Source organism: Gallus gallus, chromosome 4, assembly GCF_016699485.2.
Source record: "Gallus gallus isolate bGalGal1 chromosome 4, bGalGal1.mat.broiler.GRCg7b, whole genome shotgun sequence".
NCBI lineage: Eukaryota > Metazoa > Chordata > Aves > Galliformes > Phasianidae > Gallus > Gallus gallus.
Genome location: NC_052535.1, coordinates 69,167,606 through 69,184,311, shown reverse-complemented (window position 1 = coordinate 69,184,311; position 16,706 = coordinate 69,167,606). Strand labels below are relative to the sequence as shown.

General features: G+C 41.6%; 1 long non-coding RNA gene across 23 annotated transcripts in view; it reads left to right on the top strand.

Moving 5' to 3' along the window:
- Positions 1 to 1,992: 1,992 nt before the first annotated feature.
- The window catches only part of LOC112532355, a 32,773-nt gene continuing 18,059 nt past the window's right edge, over positions 1,993 to 16,706 (top strand). For 3 of the 23 annotated variants that reach the window (XR_005859626.2, XR_005859629.2, XR_006939136.1), the window contains exons 1-4: positions 1,993 to 2,105; positions 5,432 to 5,508; positions 7,797 to 7,971; positions 11,310 to 16,095. This is a non-coding gene — a long non-coding RNA (uncharacterized LOC112532355). The remainder of the gene's footprint in view (positions 2,106 to 5,431; positions 5,509 to 7,796; positions 7,972 to 11,309; positions 16,096 to 16,706) is intronic. The other 20 variants (XR_006939139.1, XR_003075018.3, XR_003075016.3 and 17 more) reach the window with 20 other exon arrangements.

Sequence of the window (16,706 nt, the reverse complement as noted above, 5' to 3'; positions counted from 1 at the left end):
GTAAAGGAGGCTAGAATCTTAAAAGTGAGCTTTGAAAAGGATAGGAGAGAGCTACATAAAAACACACAGGGTCTTCTATTAGCACTTTAAACTGAAGGTTGCCTAAAAATATCCTGAGTTTGTCAAATGAACAAGCATTTTCCTTCTCAGAGTATCCTGATTCATAACAACACCTGAGCAAAGTAAACATGCGTTACCTGGCTCTATAAAAAGGGGAAAAAAGTGGTGTTTTCTCCCTTGCTACATTTTTCCTCCAAGGTATACTTTCTCCTGGTATTTAATGAAGGATGCTTCTCATTACTTCTGTGTTAAGTCCTGGCTCCCCCATCAGAGGACTGTTAGGCAGACAACATCAAAGGTGACTCCTTTCCCTCCTGGTCATTTTCTTCCCAAACAAACCATAACGTGGCTAGCTACAGGATTTGGGCATTTAAAGGAGTCACCTGCAAGGTCCATAGTGGCCCTGGCATTGTGAGATGACTTCTTGTGGTGTCCTCACTTCTGCAAGCAAGGCAGCGCCACGAATACAGGGGGAACTGTGCCAAAGCCTTGCCGTGGGCTTGTCAGAGGAGTCTGCCAGATCACGTCATCCCACCTCCCAGCTAACTTGAAACACTATGTCCAGTCTTGCCTGATGCAAGCCCACAATACTTCCAGCATTGCAACTTGCTGCAGAACTCAGTGGGAGTCTTAATTTAGCTCTCAAAAGTGAAGAATACTTGTGCTCTCAAGCCAGTGACATCCAGGCACATCTCCAGAAGTATTATATTCTTCCTAAGAAGGATGTTCTCTAATATTGGGCTTAGAGATTTGCAAAGTGATAGCAGGATAGCCCAAATGAACAATTAAAATCTGGCAGACTGCATTTCATTTCCCATTTAGAATAACAAGAACTATGTTAGACTTTTATTTGATTAACGTTTCACTATCTGTAGTGATCAAAAGACTGTGTCTAAAAAATTAGCATTTTAGGTGCAGGTCTTTGATAGCCAGCAATAAAATTCTCATACTGAGCCTGAAATCATTCCCATCTGCACTCTTTAATAGTTTATAATTTATGAAGTCTCATTAATGAAATCAAACAGATAGTAACCACACCTAAAGCTTCATTCTAATACAAAATAAAGGCTCTATATAATTAGGGTAACAGCTTTTATTTTACTTCTTTGCTCTGCCCCTCCTGCAATTAGTGTGTTTCACAGTTCAAGAGGGAAAGAGTCACGCTTTTCATTAGATGCATCTTTAATCCCACCTTATGCTTTGTAGATGCCTACTGAGAAAGCTGAGTGCTGACTCCCCCTTCACTGGGAGTCTACCAATTAACAGCTTAACCATATGGATTATGTCCAGGCAAAAAAAAAAAATTAAAAAATCGGTCACATCAGCTAGAGTATTGCCTGCTAAAGGACTTTACTGTTTATCCAATGGTATCAACAGAATTTGAAGAGCATCTCTTACAAAGTAGGTACTTTTCCAACACATACAGCGCCATCGGGCACAGTACTTGAGGAAACATGACTATTGACAGTTGGTATACTGCATAACTCAGGGAGCACAAAGGGTAAGGAAAGATTATTGTAGTAGGAGTTGGTTTGGGCTGTTTTCCAAGGCTGAGACTATACACTATAGAACATTGTTATATAAATATAACCTTTATAACATATTGCATTTAGCCTATTAATGCCCCCAAGGAATGTTTTATTTGGGTTTACGCTGTTTTAACAAAGTCTGGAAAGGAAGTATCCGTCATTTACTACTTCTGACGGAAAATTGTTTTTCAACAAATCAAACTTTTGAATAGCAAAATGTCCACAGAAAATTGTAAGTATTTCCACAAAGAAATGCAAAGTTGTTAGCTTTTCAGTTGGGAGTGAATGTTTTCCATTCAGAATTAGGGATCGGCTTGCATCTGGGAACAGCAGATAATGCATATGCCTCTGGTCCCCACCTCTTCCATGACCTTGGCTCCCCAGGGCAGAGCACACCCACTGCACCCACAGGAGCTGCCCTCAGGCAGCCAGCCTGGCCACCTCTTCTGCCACGGGAGCTCGCTTCTGTCACAGGCTGGAAGGAGCAAGAGGAGTCCTCCTGTCTCCAGCAGAAAGGTACTGCCTGTCATCATGCATTTGCCTCTGCTGTTTTGAGGAAGGAAAAGCCACCATCTCATCATATGTGCTGATTTCCTGTCCTCACAAGTGCTAAATCTAAGTGGTTTTACAAAGAAGCTGAGAATTAAAGAAGGCAATAGCAGAGTACTTAGAACACACTGAGCAGCATTTGCCTGCAATGCTATCGTAGGTGGTCAGCTTGATGGGACTAACAGGGGTCTTTGACCTATCTAATCATTAGTTAGCTGGCCCAAGAAACTAGGACGTGTGGTGTCAGGAATTGTGGTCCTGTTTCTTCCTACTAGATTTTGGAGCACAAAGATGAAAATCAGAATGAGGGGGCTATTCTGTGTTGAGCTGAAAAACTGTTGAAGACTCCAGCACCCCACAACAGTAGTCACAAGGCAAGAAAAGTGCCCATAGCACTTACGGTGAGGTAAAACAGGTAGATGGAAAAAGATAAAAACCCGACATCAAAGTCAAAATTCCAAACTGTTGTGGCAACTTAAAAAAAAAAAACATGTTTTCAGAAGTCACATTTTCAGAGCAGGTCACGGAAGGCATGTGAGATGAAAATCACTGATTTGCAGGAACTTAAAAGTATCACTCCATTCTTGCTTGCAGTGACAGAAATGTCCATATTTCTCTCTCAGTCTTAGTAAACTCTAAGGAAATAGATATTTAAATAAATTTGGTGATTAACAAGTCACTTAGGTGAGCAGATAGAAAAAAAAAAGTCTGGGTCACCTGACAGCAGCAGTTTGCAAGTCAGTAGCTGATACTGAAGTAGAAATGGTAGTAGTTTTAGAATTAGATAAGCTACAAAAGGCCTTCTGCAAATAGTCTGAGAGTTCCCTTCAACATGTTTAGACTCTGAAGCTTTAGCAAAATAAGAAAATTTTCAGCAACCTAGAACAGTACTTAGAACATATCCAAATATGAATGTGTGGTATTGCACCTGTGACCGGCATGTTTTGGCAGTGAATGATACTGCACAGGAGATGACAGGGATTTGTTTCATGTACTGAAATTTTTACAATTTATGTGTTTGTCCTCTGCAGTTTCACTTAAACACTCTGAGTAGTTGGAACAAACTGCAGTGTGATGGGTAAATTGTCTGGGCAACAGTTGTGCAGTCACTTCTGTAGGGGAACAGTTGCGTGGTTTTATTCAAGCACTTCACAGAGTCACAAATCTTAGGGGCTGGAAGGGACCTCTAGAGATCATCCAGTCCAAACCCTGCTAAAGCAGGTTCCTTACAGTAGGTTGCATAGGAAAGTATCCAGGTGGATGTTGAATATCTCCAGAGAAGGAGACTCCACAACCTCTCTGGGCAGCCTGTTTCAGTGCTCTGCCACCCTCACAGTAAAGAAGTTTTTCCTTGTGTCCACATGGAACTTCCTGTGTTCCAGTTGGTGCCCATTGTTCTGTTGCTGGGCACCACTGAAGAGTCTGGCACCATCCACTTGGCTCATACCCTTTAGATATTTAAAAGCATTGATAAGATTCCCTTTCGGTCTTCTCCAGACTGAACAGATCGAGGTCTCTCAGCCTTTTCCCAAAAAGGAGATGCTCCAGGCCCCTCATCATCCTTGTGACCCTCCAATGGACTCTCTAGGAGTTCCCTGTCTTTCTTGAACAGGGAGACCAGAACTGGACACAGTGCTCCAGATGTGGCCTCATCAGGGCAGAGTAGAGGGGGAGGATCACCTCCCTCGACCTGCCAACCATGTTCTTTCTAATACACCCCAGGATACCATCGGCCCTCTTGGCTACAAGGGCACACTGCTGGCTCATGGCCATCAAACAATATCTTCTTTATGGCCAATATAGCATTAATATGTAATATCAGACATGGTCTGACACAGTTGTCTCTTGAGCTGTGAAAATGGCTTGCAGCAATAACAGAAATATTGACTTTTATAGTATAAGAAATGTCCTTGATTTTTTCTTGAAACAGCCCAGGAAGCTGTAAAATCATTAGCATTTTAGGGTGTTTGATTTGCAGTCCCAGAACAAGGGGGGAAATTACAGCTGAGGAGCTACTTTTGATGCTTCAGGAGAAGTTTAAGAAAGGCATTAAATCAAACTTCTAGGTAAAGGTGTGAGTTGGGAATTAAAAAGCTGAGAAGTGCTTCATGCTAAAGAAGCATGAGCTCCTGCACAGTGTGGACCCCTCAGTCCTCAGGAAATTGTTTCAAAGAACTTATATTCAATGACAGTAGCTTTTGAATAGTCTCAATATCCACACAGAAGTCCTAAAAGTAGTTAGGCATATGAATTATTAAAGTCAGACTGTACCATTTTAACTCAAGCCTTGAAAGCCTGGTGCCAGAACTGTCATTATCTCAGCATCTAAGTGTGCTGTGTAGGATGTTATCATACCAGCTAGATACTCTTCATCATTTAGAAACTTATTGATCGACTGTTCTGAGTATGTAAATTCAGACTACTGGAGATGCAGTGCAAATAGCACAGGAGCACTGTCAGTCCACTACTCTCCAGTATAACAAATGTGATCAAGCCTTTATGTTGCCACCTCACTAAAGTAGCTATCTCATTCAAACCATCGGCACGACTCTCTGAAGTTCCTGCATTACTTTCCATGCTTAAAAAGCATATGTGTACTGACAGGTGAGACATGCTAAGAGCTATTCAAGAAGCATCAGACTGACATAAGGCAGTGTAAGCCTACAACAATCCACTAATCTTTATGAACACATTCTTTTATTTAGGCAGTCTTAGGTTATTAGATTTGCTGCATATATTACGTGTTACAAAGCTGATCACTGTTGTGTAGTTGGCTCACAATTTGAGAAAGGATTGGGTTTTGCACTCATATAAAAAGGCTGTCAACATAAGAACTTAAGCTTTCTGTTTCTAGGTGTATGATGTACTTTGTCTTAATAGTGTTATTACAGACCCGATATAAATGATAAGCAGATGAACACAGAGCAAAGTGTAAATGCTGTGAACAAAAAATGATCTCAATGGATATGAGTTTGATTCCCAGTTGAAATATGGGAACTCATGTGCTTGGGATGAAATGACAGATCTGTTATAAAAAGGAGGAATTGGAGCATTTCTATAAGGGCAAACATAACTTTATTAAGTCAGGAGTATCTCTTGGTGAGCATCTCTTATCTAGTCCTTTAAGTTATTTATGCAGTTTCACTATTTCTTCCCAATAGTTGTGTTTTAATCACTGTTCATATCACCAAAAGTCTCTGAGTTTCCTTTAACTGACCCAAACCAGGGCATGATGAGGCTTCAGCCCATGCATACAGTAGGACTGCATTCCTTTTCTCGTGTTTCTTTTTCAGCTAAAAACAAATGCTGGAAGCCCAGGAGTTGATCAGTTCCCATCTGAACAGGGCCCTCTGAAAGATGCCCAATGCACGTGAGTTGTTTCAGAAGTATACTTCTATGAAATCCGAAAATTAGCCCTTTTTCTTCTGCATATTGAAATATTTTATTCTAAGTTGCACATATTCATCCTTGCTAATGCATGCACAGAGTCACTGGTTAATTCAAATGATGCCAATGTAACAACATGCACACACTTTTACATGTTGTGACAAGTATCTAATGGCTGTTGATGCAGACATTATACAAAACTATATTAAGTACACATCAGTTACTGTCTAGGTAATTAACTTGAATAACATTTTTATTTCTTCATTAATGTAACAATATATAAATATATTAATGAAAAACCATTTTATGGATTATTCCTATGTATAATTTTCCATATTGGCTCTTGCACATTTTTATTATAGTTTATGCCCACAAATATTGTATGTAATCCTTTAACTCAGGAGATTCTCACCAATGTGTTAATCAGAGTTCTTAATCAGCAACTTATCCTGCGTCAGTACATGCCAGTATTTGTCCATGGAAAAATGCAAATGGCTGTATTCCCTTCAGATGGGAGATGGATGGTAAAGATAACAAAAACTGAGCAGAGAAGCAGAAATTAAAAACTGGGCTACTGTTTCTTCTTCTTTTTGAGAAAATCAATCACTTTTATTCCAGCTGAAGGGAAGAGGTGAGAGAATGTGAGAGATATTTGAGCAACGGCAAAAAGTGGAACTTTCTCTCAATCCAAACACTGCTTTGGCAGGGCACAGTGTTCTTCTGAACTCTCTTCTGCAATATCAAACTAACCTCATGTCACCCCTTTAGTCCTAGGCTTGTCTGACAGTAAAGATGACAATATCAAATATGATGTCTGCTGTGCAGGTATTGCAAGGCACCACTGGGGCCTCAGTTGAGAGAGAAGCAGTTCTTACCAAAAGGGTCCCGTCTGGAGTGTACTGCTGCTGCCCAAGGGGCTCCTTCATCCCACAGGTGTGGGGAACTAACAGGCAGCCTGGCACAGGGCAAGCACTCGGGCTGAGGGTCCAGCATGCAGTAAAGCAGCAGAAAATATTAAAATAGTAGGTATGCATCACCACTGTTTTGACATAAATGTAGTCTAGGCTTTTTTGTGAATCTGACAGTGTGCCTGAAGATCTAGAATCGCTGACTCTAGTCACAGTGAGGTGCTGTCTATGGGAATTATTAGTTTGTTGTTTGTTGTTTTATTGCAGCGTATTAGTGTAGCATGTAGCACCCTACAGGCACAAATTACAGTCTTTGCTATGGTCATAAAACATCACAATCAAAATTTCAAAGGTATTAGGCAGGAATCCAGTGTTAGATCCACCTCTCGTTAGGAAGAGTCTCTCTACCAACTTGCCCTACCCCAATTCCCTGTGAGCTAAGCTCTCCCCACCCTGAATCACAGCACTAATTAAGAAAGTTTTGGCTAATTATGTTTCATACTGCTGGTTAGGTTGACCTAATTTGTGCTTGGCAGGCTCTGTAAGGAAGGTTAGTCAGACAGAATAAGGCACCATGTGTTGCCGTAAACAACGCAATGAGGAGATATCTGGGCAATCTAAAATACACATTTGTATCTCTTCAAAGGTTAAAGTACAGGATGATTTTTGTTGTTGTTAATTTTATAAGCAACTTCTCCAGCAAAATTAAGTGGTGTATTTGTTGTAGCACAAATAGTGTTTGAGCTCTGTGCTGAAAATTGGTGAATCGTTTCCTGTTCGCTGCATTGTCACTTCATGGCTTTCCCCAAGCATGGGGAGTTATGTTGCCCAAACCAGTCTACAAAGGACATCTGGACATTGAGTTCCATCTGTTCTTCCAGGTTCCTCTTTGGCCATGGGGCCATACGCAGTGTGTGCGGCCTGTTGTGTGCCAGTGCAGACATGGTGGCCAGGGATGAGCGTGGAAGGAGCCGGGCAGGGATGAGCCCAGCCCCACTCAGCCCCACCCAGCCCTGCCCTTCCTGCAAACCTGTGTTGGGGAGGTGGGCACTGCCTCCATGATGGAGATGGCTTGGCAAAGCTTGCCTCCCCTTCAATGTTGTGAATTAGAACTTATGAGAGAAAAGGGAGATCTAACTCCTTTCCTTGCTCACCTGGTGTTTAAATTACATTCTCAGTCCAGCACAATAATCTTTGGCAGTTTACACTGCCATGGAAAACATCAGTGAAAGCTGACCAGCAGTAACACAACTGCATTAGCAGGGACGAAGTCCAAACAAGTGATTGCTTGCATGGCCACCTTGTGTCACACAAGGTATAAAGATACAGTGCTTGGAATAACCTATTGCTCACTTTGTTGAAGCGTTGCTGGAAGATCAAAGGCAAATGCATAGTCACAGAAATACTGGTCGAAAGATGCCTGTGAAGGCCATCAACTCCAGCCTTCCTCTGCAAGCAGACTGCTGGTGAATCAGGTCAGCTGAGACACTGTTGAGACTTGGAAGTATCCGCAGGCTGAGGCACCACAGCGTCTCCAGGTACATTCTTTCAGTGCTGCAGTACCCTCCTACTGATAGTTGTTTTTTGTAATGTCCATTCTGAACTTCCCGTTTGTGGCTGTATGCCACTGTGCCCCGTTTTATACCATCTGCCATATCTAAGAGAGGAGTTTGGTTTTATCACTTGCTTCTGACAGCATTAAAATAATCACTAAAGCCAATACATCTTCCATCCAACCCTCTCCCTTCATCAGCATAGGCCATCATTTCATCACAGGCTGCAATCAGGTTTGTCAAGTAGGATTTGTCCTTGGTAAATCTGCACTGACTGTTCCTGCTTACCTTTACATCCATACATGGCTGGAAATGATTTTCAGGACAAGATCCATGATCTTTCCAGGGACTGGGATGAATCTGACGTGTGTACTCCTCCTCCTCCTGATTCCTCCTTTTTACTTTGCTTAACGATGGACAGAACATTTGCCTTTTTCTATTAGAGACCTCCCTTCTCCAGTTTTACCACTGTTAACAGCTCAGCAGTTGCGTAGTGACTAATGTGAAAGCTTCTCAGCGTTTTCAGCCTTTAAGACATGTTTCAAAATCTACTGATTTGTTCATGTTATTTTTCTATAGAAACATTGCACTTTTTCTTCTTTTGGGGGGAAAGGCTTGGAGGGGGAATATAGACTGTTTAGTGCTTTTGCAATCAGATTGCCAAAACGTACTTCACACCTTTTTGAGTACTAGCAATAGATGTTTATGATAGGAGCATTTTCTAAATTAAAGCAAATGAACTTAATGACTATTACGCTTTACTCAAGTTAAATTCTGCCTCCCAAAATACAGAGTTTACTTAATAGGATTTAATTAACACTTTGGACATACAGAACGCATACATACATTATACAGTTCAGTGTAAAACATGAGGAAATATTCCTCATATGATTTCATCCTGGAGCTCATATATCACATAATAACAACTGCTGAATAACAGTTGCCATATGAGAACATACATCATCACAGCATTTTTTATATAACAGCCTTTTTCCTTCAGTCTTTTAAACCCCAAATATGATTCCTAACTCTTCTACTTGATGCAAGTTCGATGTAAATCTTAGTCAAACTGTTGCTTCTTTCCTCTATTCTTTCCATTCCTTCTGATGTCTGAAATCACATATCTGAGATGACAACATGAAAAAGTGAAATTACAGGGGCTGACAAGGCAATCAATCGTATTTACTCAAGTTGTCTTTGTAAATAGGCTTCCCTCTGACAAATAAACTGGGAAATTGGCTAATGGAATTAAATGAATTGTACGTGGGAAGTCTGCTCTGTGCTTTGTATGTATAGGTTTTTGCCTGGAGAGTCACTTTGCTAACACACATGTTCTATGGAGGTATGTGCTAACCAAGACATCAAAAATTAACTGCCAGCCTTCCACTGCTCACCCTTCAGAGTTCTTTTAATCCAATTTTACAGTGTTCTCCTCCCTGAACTCCCTGTCCTGCCCCGTGCACACTCTTTTTTCAAGTCACAGTAAAACTATGAGGTGATGGCAGAAGCAGAGCTGCACATCACACATAGGCGAGGAAAACAAAAGATTTCTGCAGCACTGTAGAAATCGCACAAACAATATGCGCATGGACATATGTGGATTAAGTCTGGGGAACTTACTGGAGCTCCGTTTTCTCTTGGTGGCCCTCAGAGCAGCTCCGAGAGCCCAGTATCAATAAAGGCTAGTGGCCAGAAAGTAGGTATTGAGAGCCTTTGTATTTCCTTAGCAGCAGTGCAAGGAGAAAAGCCCTCTATGAAACTCACCAAGTAGCAGCCAGGGTACAGCTGGCAGCCTGCAGGACACTCCAAAGCCAGTCTTAGACCATCACTCTGGCAGTGCTGTGATGGGCCCATCGCCTGTGCCACCAGTCAGTCCTGCAGCAGCAGCAGAAAGGCCACGGTCTGGAACTGACATCCCCCAGTGTTAATATTCTTTGTGCTAACAGTGCTAGGTCATCTGTGCAGACAACCAGTAAAAACTTAGTGCTTTGGGTTTTTATCTTCATACTTGCATCTTTTTTTCTGTTTCCTGATCCAAAGTCAGATGATTTGTGTTAATTGCACAATTGCAATTGCAGGTACTGCCCTGCCTCTCACACAGCAGTGTGTGGATTGGCATTCCCAGTTGAGCTGACACATTCATAGCAGTGGGTAGAAGCCAGTGGTTCTATTCACAGAATAGTATATTACTCAGTTAAGGGCAGAAGGGCAAGGAAGGAGGCCGTTCAAAGCTCAGTTTCCTTCACACCAGCTTAATGGCTGGGAAGATACTTATTTACTGCCATGTGGCAGCAATCAGCAAGAGAAGCAACAAAAACGATTGCAAGACTGCTGGATTCTCAGGAAGGGTGAAGGTCTGGTGTTGATACTTTGCCACACAGGAACGAGCAAATTTGTTTTCAACAGCTTTTTTCTCCGGGTGATTAGATGGGGTGAGACAGGTTTGTTCCTAGCAAACCATTTCTCTCTCTTTTCAAAAACAGTACACAACATCTATGAAACATAACTGATTGGACACACCCTGCAGGAGATAAATCCTTCCTACCCTTGTAAACCAACAAAATCTGTGTTTTTCATCTCAGACCAATAGGGTGAAGCAGTCCGGATGCTCGGGGCCAGCGCCTCACCACATGTAATCAAAGCACCTCTTCTCCAGGCAGCAGAGCATTGCCAGCTGTGCCACTTGAGATCAGATCTCCAAACCTCCATGCATGTGTCAGTCTGCCTACAGGAGCCATCTGAAGTCATCTGCTTAAAGAAGCAGGCCTTCAAAACTTGTGCAGAAAACATATTCTGCCAAAAATTTGCCCTTGTCAGGAATCACGAAGCCAGGGGTCTTTGCAAGAATGACTTTTACCCAGGCCTCTTGCATAACATAGTCCAGAAAATGTCATCAGCACTTCCTTAATTAACTGTGGTGCATTGTACTTTAACCTGGTTTTGCTTATCTACATTTCAGATATCTATGCTAATATCTACAATTACTATTTTATGTATTACGATGTCTTACAAGCAGGTGCAAACAGAAAAACCGTGCAACGCAGACTGCTCTGTCTGTCAAACAGCATCCCTTCCAAAAAAATTCCCTTGTAGGCACTGCAAATCTTTTAAAACATTACATGACATTATGTTTTTGAGTTCAGATTGCTTTAGCACATTGATCCACTCAAATATAACCAACCGACACAGCTTAAAAGAGTGGTCCTTCTCATTTTTCATAACCAGGGGTTTGCCTGCTCACCCGATTCAGACACCCGACAAGCTCTGGCTGCAGGAGGCTGACCTGCCTCTGGTCTCAGCCCTGCACTCTTTTCCTTCCCCAGGCACGGTACATCCTGGTTTTCCAGAAGAGTGCCACAGAGTATTGGAGCCTGCCCAGCTCTATGCTCCTTGAGTAGAGGTCCAGCAGATGGAAGGGGTGAGCCAGGTAAAACTTCTCCATAAACACAAGCCCTTTTGTCAGAGGAGAGTGAGACTGCATCTCCCAGAAAGAAAATGGCCTGTGGGATAGCAAAGAAGCCAGGGAGGAGTTCAGCCCCACCTGTGCACCCAGTTTAATGCCAGGCTGCATCCACCAAACCACAGCAATTCATTGGTAGATCAGGTGTTGCCCTGATAAAAGCCAGCAGGGTTTGCTGATCCAACATCATAAAACAGCACACATTGGCAGCATTGTGCATAACATCTGAAAGCTCTGAAAATAAGTACACGCATCTTAACACATAGATAATGTTTAAATGCCATCCCCCAAAACAGGAAAAAAAAAAAAAAAGTAAAATGAAGTCAAAACTCTGGGTTTTAGCTATTAAATTTTCTCATCTGTCTTTCACTTGTTTCCAGTTATCTGTGGTCTTTTAACAGCTCAGGCAGCAGCACAGGTAAGCAACAGCATTGTGCTGGCTTGGTAAGTGCAGACAGTTCGGTATTAGGAGTATCATACATCTGTTTCAGTGTTTGGCCCTGCTTTCTTTGCTGCGTGAGCTCCAGCTCATGTATGTCTGATAATCAGGATTGTACTTAAAATCTGAAAATATATATTATACATGGGCATGGATGTATTGTGATGCATCACACAAACCATATATCATTTACCTGGCCGGCCATAAGGCCTAGAACACTAATCCCTCTAAGTGGTGACCTTACAGACTTCTGATGTGACTTGTGGCTGGCTGACAGCTGTGCATGAGAGCAAAACCTCTGCTCTCCCCCTCAAGCACTCCCTAGGAAACCTCCAGCAGCAGGATGGGTGAGACAAATGCTCTGTCTCGTAGAATGGCTTGGGTTGGAAGGGACCTTAAAGATCACTGAGCTCCAGCTCCCTGCTGTGGCCAGGGTTGCCAACCGCTAGATCAAGCACCTCGGCTACCTCATAAGTCTTGGTAATACAGCTCAGAAATGGCACTAATCCCAGCAAGAGATACACAGTACAAGTAACACTGGTAGCTGTGCGCAGTGAGATGAACAGCACTGATCAAAGGCCATGAGATAATGACTGATAGAGCTGTGCCGCCCTTTTACAGCCAGGAGGAGGGTAACTATTTAAACTGTTCTCAAGAAGTGAACTTCAGTCCGTAAGGGAAAATCTTCAATAAAGTCTTACAAAATAAATCATCTGTTTAAAGTTTCACACTGCCATGAATGAAAGTCTGAAGTCAATAGCAGATCTATTGTTAGAAAGTACTCTACTTTATATGCCATGACATTTCCTTATGATGGTATACCAGACAACCATCTTCAAGAAGTCTATGAGAGCAGAACATGAGAGCAGTTTAGCTTCTAGTGGAACATGTCTGAGGCACACTGCTCTAAGAAAATGCACGTTCACAAGATGACATTTTGAATGTTTGCGTAGCCCATTCACACAGAAGGAGCATTCAGTAGGAACGTTGTGGCAGGGCTGCTCAGGGTACAAATCTCATTTCAGTGCTTCCTTTTGGGACCAGCCCAGTTCTGTTATGCTCCCCACCTGCCACTGCTGTATCCAAGCACGGGAGAAGCAGCTCCGGGCTGAGGCTTGGCTCACTGGTAAAGGACAAAAGGCACATCCCAGCCTGGGTAAGTCCATCTGGAAAATAGCTAGAATATGACCAGAGATAAGTAGGTTAAATGACCAGAACACCATTAGAGCGTATGATCCTTAATTACTACTTCCAGAACACTTTGATGTCCTTAGGGAGGGAGCATATAAAGTTCAAAATGAGTGCTTAATAAGTGAGATTTTCAAAAGCATTTAAATAGCAAAGGAGTTCCAGAGACCGCTAAGTTCCATGGGGAGCTTTGAAATTCCCCCTCAAGATAATAATTGTACGTCCCACTATTTGTTAAAAAGCCTTTCTTCTGCAGCGATAGCCTGTATTACGTATACACATTCTGTAGTCATGTTTTTGTTCTCTGACTAACTGAAAGCATAGCCTCAGTGTATCTCTCTGCGTGTTGTGCAATAGCAGATTTGGAATTTGCATTTTTTAGATTACCAGACAATAAAAAAAAAAAAAAATAGAGATTGCGTAGATATGCGCCACCCTTCATTAAAGGCAGTGATATTCTCTCCCACCCAGCCCTGCCTAACCAACACAGTATTGCACATATGCCTCCAGACAATGAGACTACCACACCTTTAGCTTCTAATTAAAATTATTAAGTCGAGAAGGAAAGAAATGCATTTTAGTCTGTGCTTGTTAGCCAAATGTCTCGATAAAACTGAACATGTTCTGCTGCTGCCCACCATCTGTTCTTATAAATACTTATTAAAAACACTGAATGGGAAAATAAATTTGTCATCACTGACTTTCAGGGATTTACACCAACTCTGCCCTCAGCTTCGTCTCTAATGCAGGCTAATAAACATCTGTGGAACACGATACATTTTTTCCCATTAAAAATATTTTGCATTTGACAAACTTCAGTAGAAAAGATTCCAAACCAACGCACGTATGAAGCTGAATACATAGAGGAATGAGGCCATCTTTAATGAGGATGGTAATCTAATGGGGCAATCTTGCTTTTCCTCTCTTGACCCATTCCTTACATATTCTCAGTCTTTGCACTGCTGAAGAAGTCAACTACCGCAGAAGCACTACACCTCCCTGCCTTTCATGAAGAGGGGCTTCAGCTTTGAGGCATCAAAAAAAATCTTATTAATTTCCCTCCACTGGTGGAAATTCAAATATTTTGCATTAATGAATTAAAAAATAAATAAAAAATCAGACTTAACCATAGCACCCAGTCCAATCATGATTCTTCATCTATTGCACCTGATAGAGTGAAGAAATCCCAGCTGATGCAGTGCAGCTATCAGTAAATAGGGGTTGACAAGAATGTCAGTGCTGTTTCTCTTGCAGACTTCCTAATGAACTTTAGGTCTAATCATCATTCCCAGGCTCTCATCAGGCAATTTAATTAACTTGCCATCAGTGTCTTCTGTTGAAGCAGATAAAACATTATAGGTACAATGTTATGGCCAGGTGCGATGACAAAGCCAGTAGTATTTGGAAAATGAAGGAAAAGGGGACTTTCCTGAGAACACTGCTCATCTCTAGAACCATCATTCTTTAGTGCCTGAAAGACAGGTAAGTATCCTTCTGCTTGCAGGAAAAAATGTGAGCTCTGTTTGCAGAGTAATTGTTGTTAATTCATATTTTTCTTGGTAACTCTTCTCTCTTCCCACAGATAGTCCTCCCAGTCAAGACACAGTTCCCAAGACAGAAGTGCCTTTACAAGAGAGATGAAGGAATGGTACTAGATATCAACATTGTCGGGGTCAGAAGGGGCTCATAGGTACAGGTACTAAATTCCCTGGGGATCTACTTCAGGTGGGACAGAGGCCATGGATTTTTTTCAGCAATTTTTGGTGAGAAAGAGGCTGAGCCCGTGCTATTGAAGTAAATGCTGCTCAGCTGATACCAAACCAGTTGTGGGCAGCTTAGTACTAATCCCATCAAAGACCAGCAGTGTTTAGGTGGTGCAAGGCTGGGACTACATTGGGGCTGGTGCAGTACTGTAAGGAGAAGTCACACCTCCTCCTCAGGCAGGTGTTCTGCATCCTGCCAGAAGGGGAAGGGAGAGCAAGGAGAGGGCTGAAATATATCTCATACCAACTGGAAGGGAGCGTGGTTGTTCTGAACTGCAGGGGCACAAGGCAGTCAAAAAGAACAGCAGCATGTCTTGAAATAATAACATGCATTATTATTTTTATATATCATATATCATGTAATATGCAATAAATTGTTTCTAGCAGACAGCATGAACAAAGAGTGCCTTTTCCACCATCTGCAAATTCTCCCTAGAAACTGTTAGGAGTGGGCTTTCCCCTGCAATTCCTGGTACCATCCATTTCAGGTTAGACTGGAAGTATTGTGAAAGAGGCTGTCGTTGACTCGTTAACAAACCCAGCTCTTTCAGGCTTCTGACTCTCTCACATTCAAATCCACAAAACGTCTCTGTGCACTGATGCAGAGGTGACCGGGGATGTTATCTTATAAAAGACATTAGAGTAGCTTCGAAATTCAGAAATGAAACTTTGCATTATCCCCAAGGCTGCTTATAGGCCAGCCAAGGTGAGAACAAAGAGGAAAAAGTGAAGATGGAAGTAGGCACTAGATTACAACTGAGATGTGTTTCTGTTTTTTCTCTGTGCATTTGGTTGGTATTCTGGTTTTTTTTTCCCCACTCTCTCCCTTATTTTCAGTACGTACAATAGTTAACTCTGTTGTAAGCTAGCCAAAACTTTCTGAAGGCAATGGGAAGGAATTACACTGGTTGCAAATATGCACTGGGTATATATGGCCTTTTGTAAATAGAAAAGCATGAGATGTTCCAAATCCAACTTAATATACTTCAGTAGCTTCACTTTATATTTTGTTACTGTAGTATACTGGAATCTCAGATTGTGTTTGGAGTAAATAGTTGCTGACTAAAAATCTCAGCAAGTACACACACAGATTTGTTTCAAGATTCTGAAAAGAAACAAACTGCTGTCCCCTTCTAAAATCTCTGAAGTTTTGGAGTTCTTGCAGATTTTCATCCCAGAACCAAAAAGCAAGAAGCAAGTGCAGGAAAAGAGCATGGAAGGAGATTGACATCTGTTTTCCCTTCACCGTCCTAAAGCAGGTAGCACTTTCTGATGTTAATTTCGAATTTAAAGATCAATTCATGGTTCTTTTATGTATCTATGTATACACAAACACAAAGATATGTACAAATGTTTGCAAGTACATATGCATGAATATATATATATTATATATATTGTGTATATTCTTCATATATATATATTATATATATATTCATGCATCAGTATGAAGAATATACACAATACACACAGAACCTTTTGGACTAGAGAGGTACTACAGTACACAGCTGCACAAGCTTCTAACAGAGCTGCAAAATTTGGATAGACGCGAGCAGATCAAGAGCTGCTCTGACCCACGTTTCTTGTTAGGACTAGAAATTGTCAGTTGGGCTCCTAGATGTTTTAAATAAGGATTTCTTCAAATATCCTATTTTAGAATAAATCTAATTATCAGATGGGACATTTTTCTGATTCAGCTCTACCAAATGTTATGAGGCTGTTATTTACTCAACTTCCATCAGACAGCAACAGGAGGAAGAGTAATGCTAAAAGAGATTCTTTTTTCTTTTGTTGCTTTTGTTTGTTTTAAACTTTCCTTCTCTCTCTCTTCCTGCCTAACTTTGCTATTCTGCAGCCTTTCAAAGTTCCCATA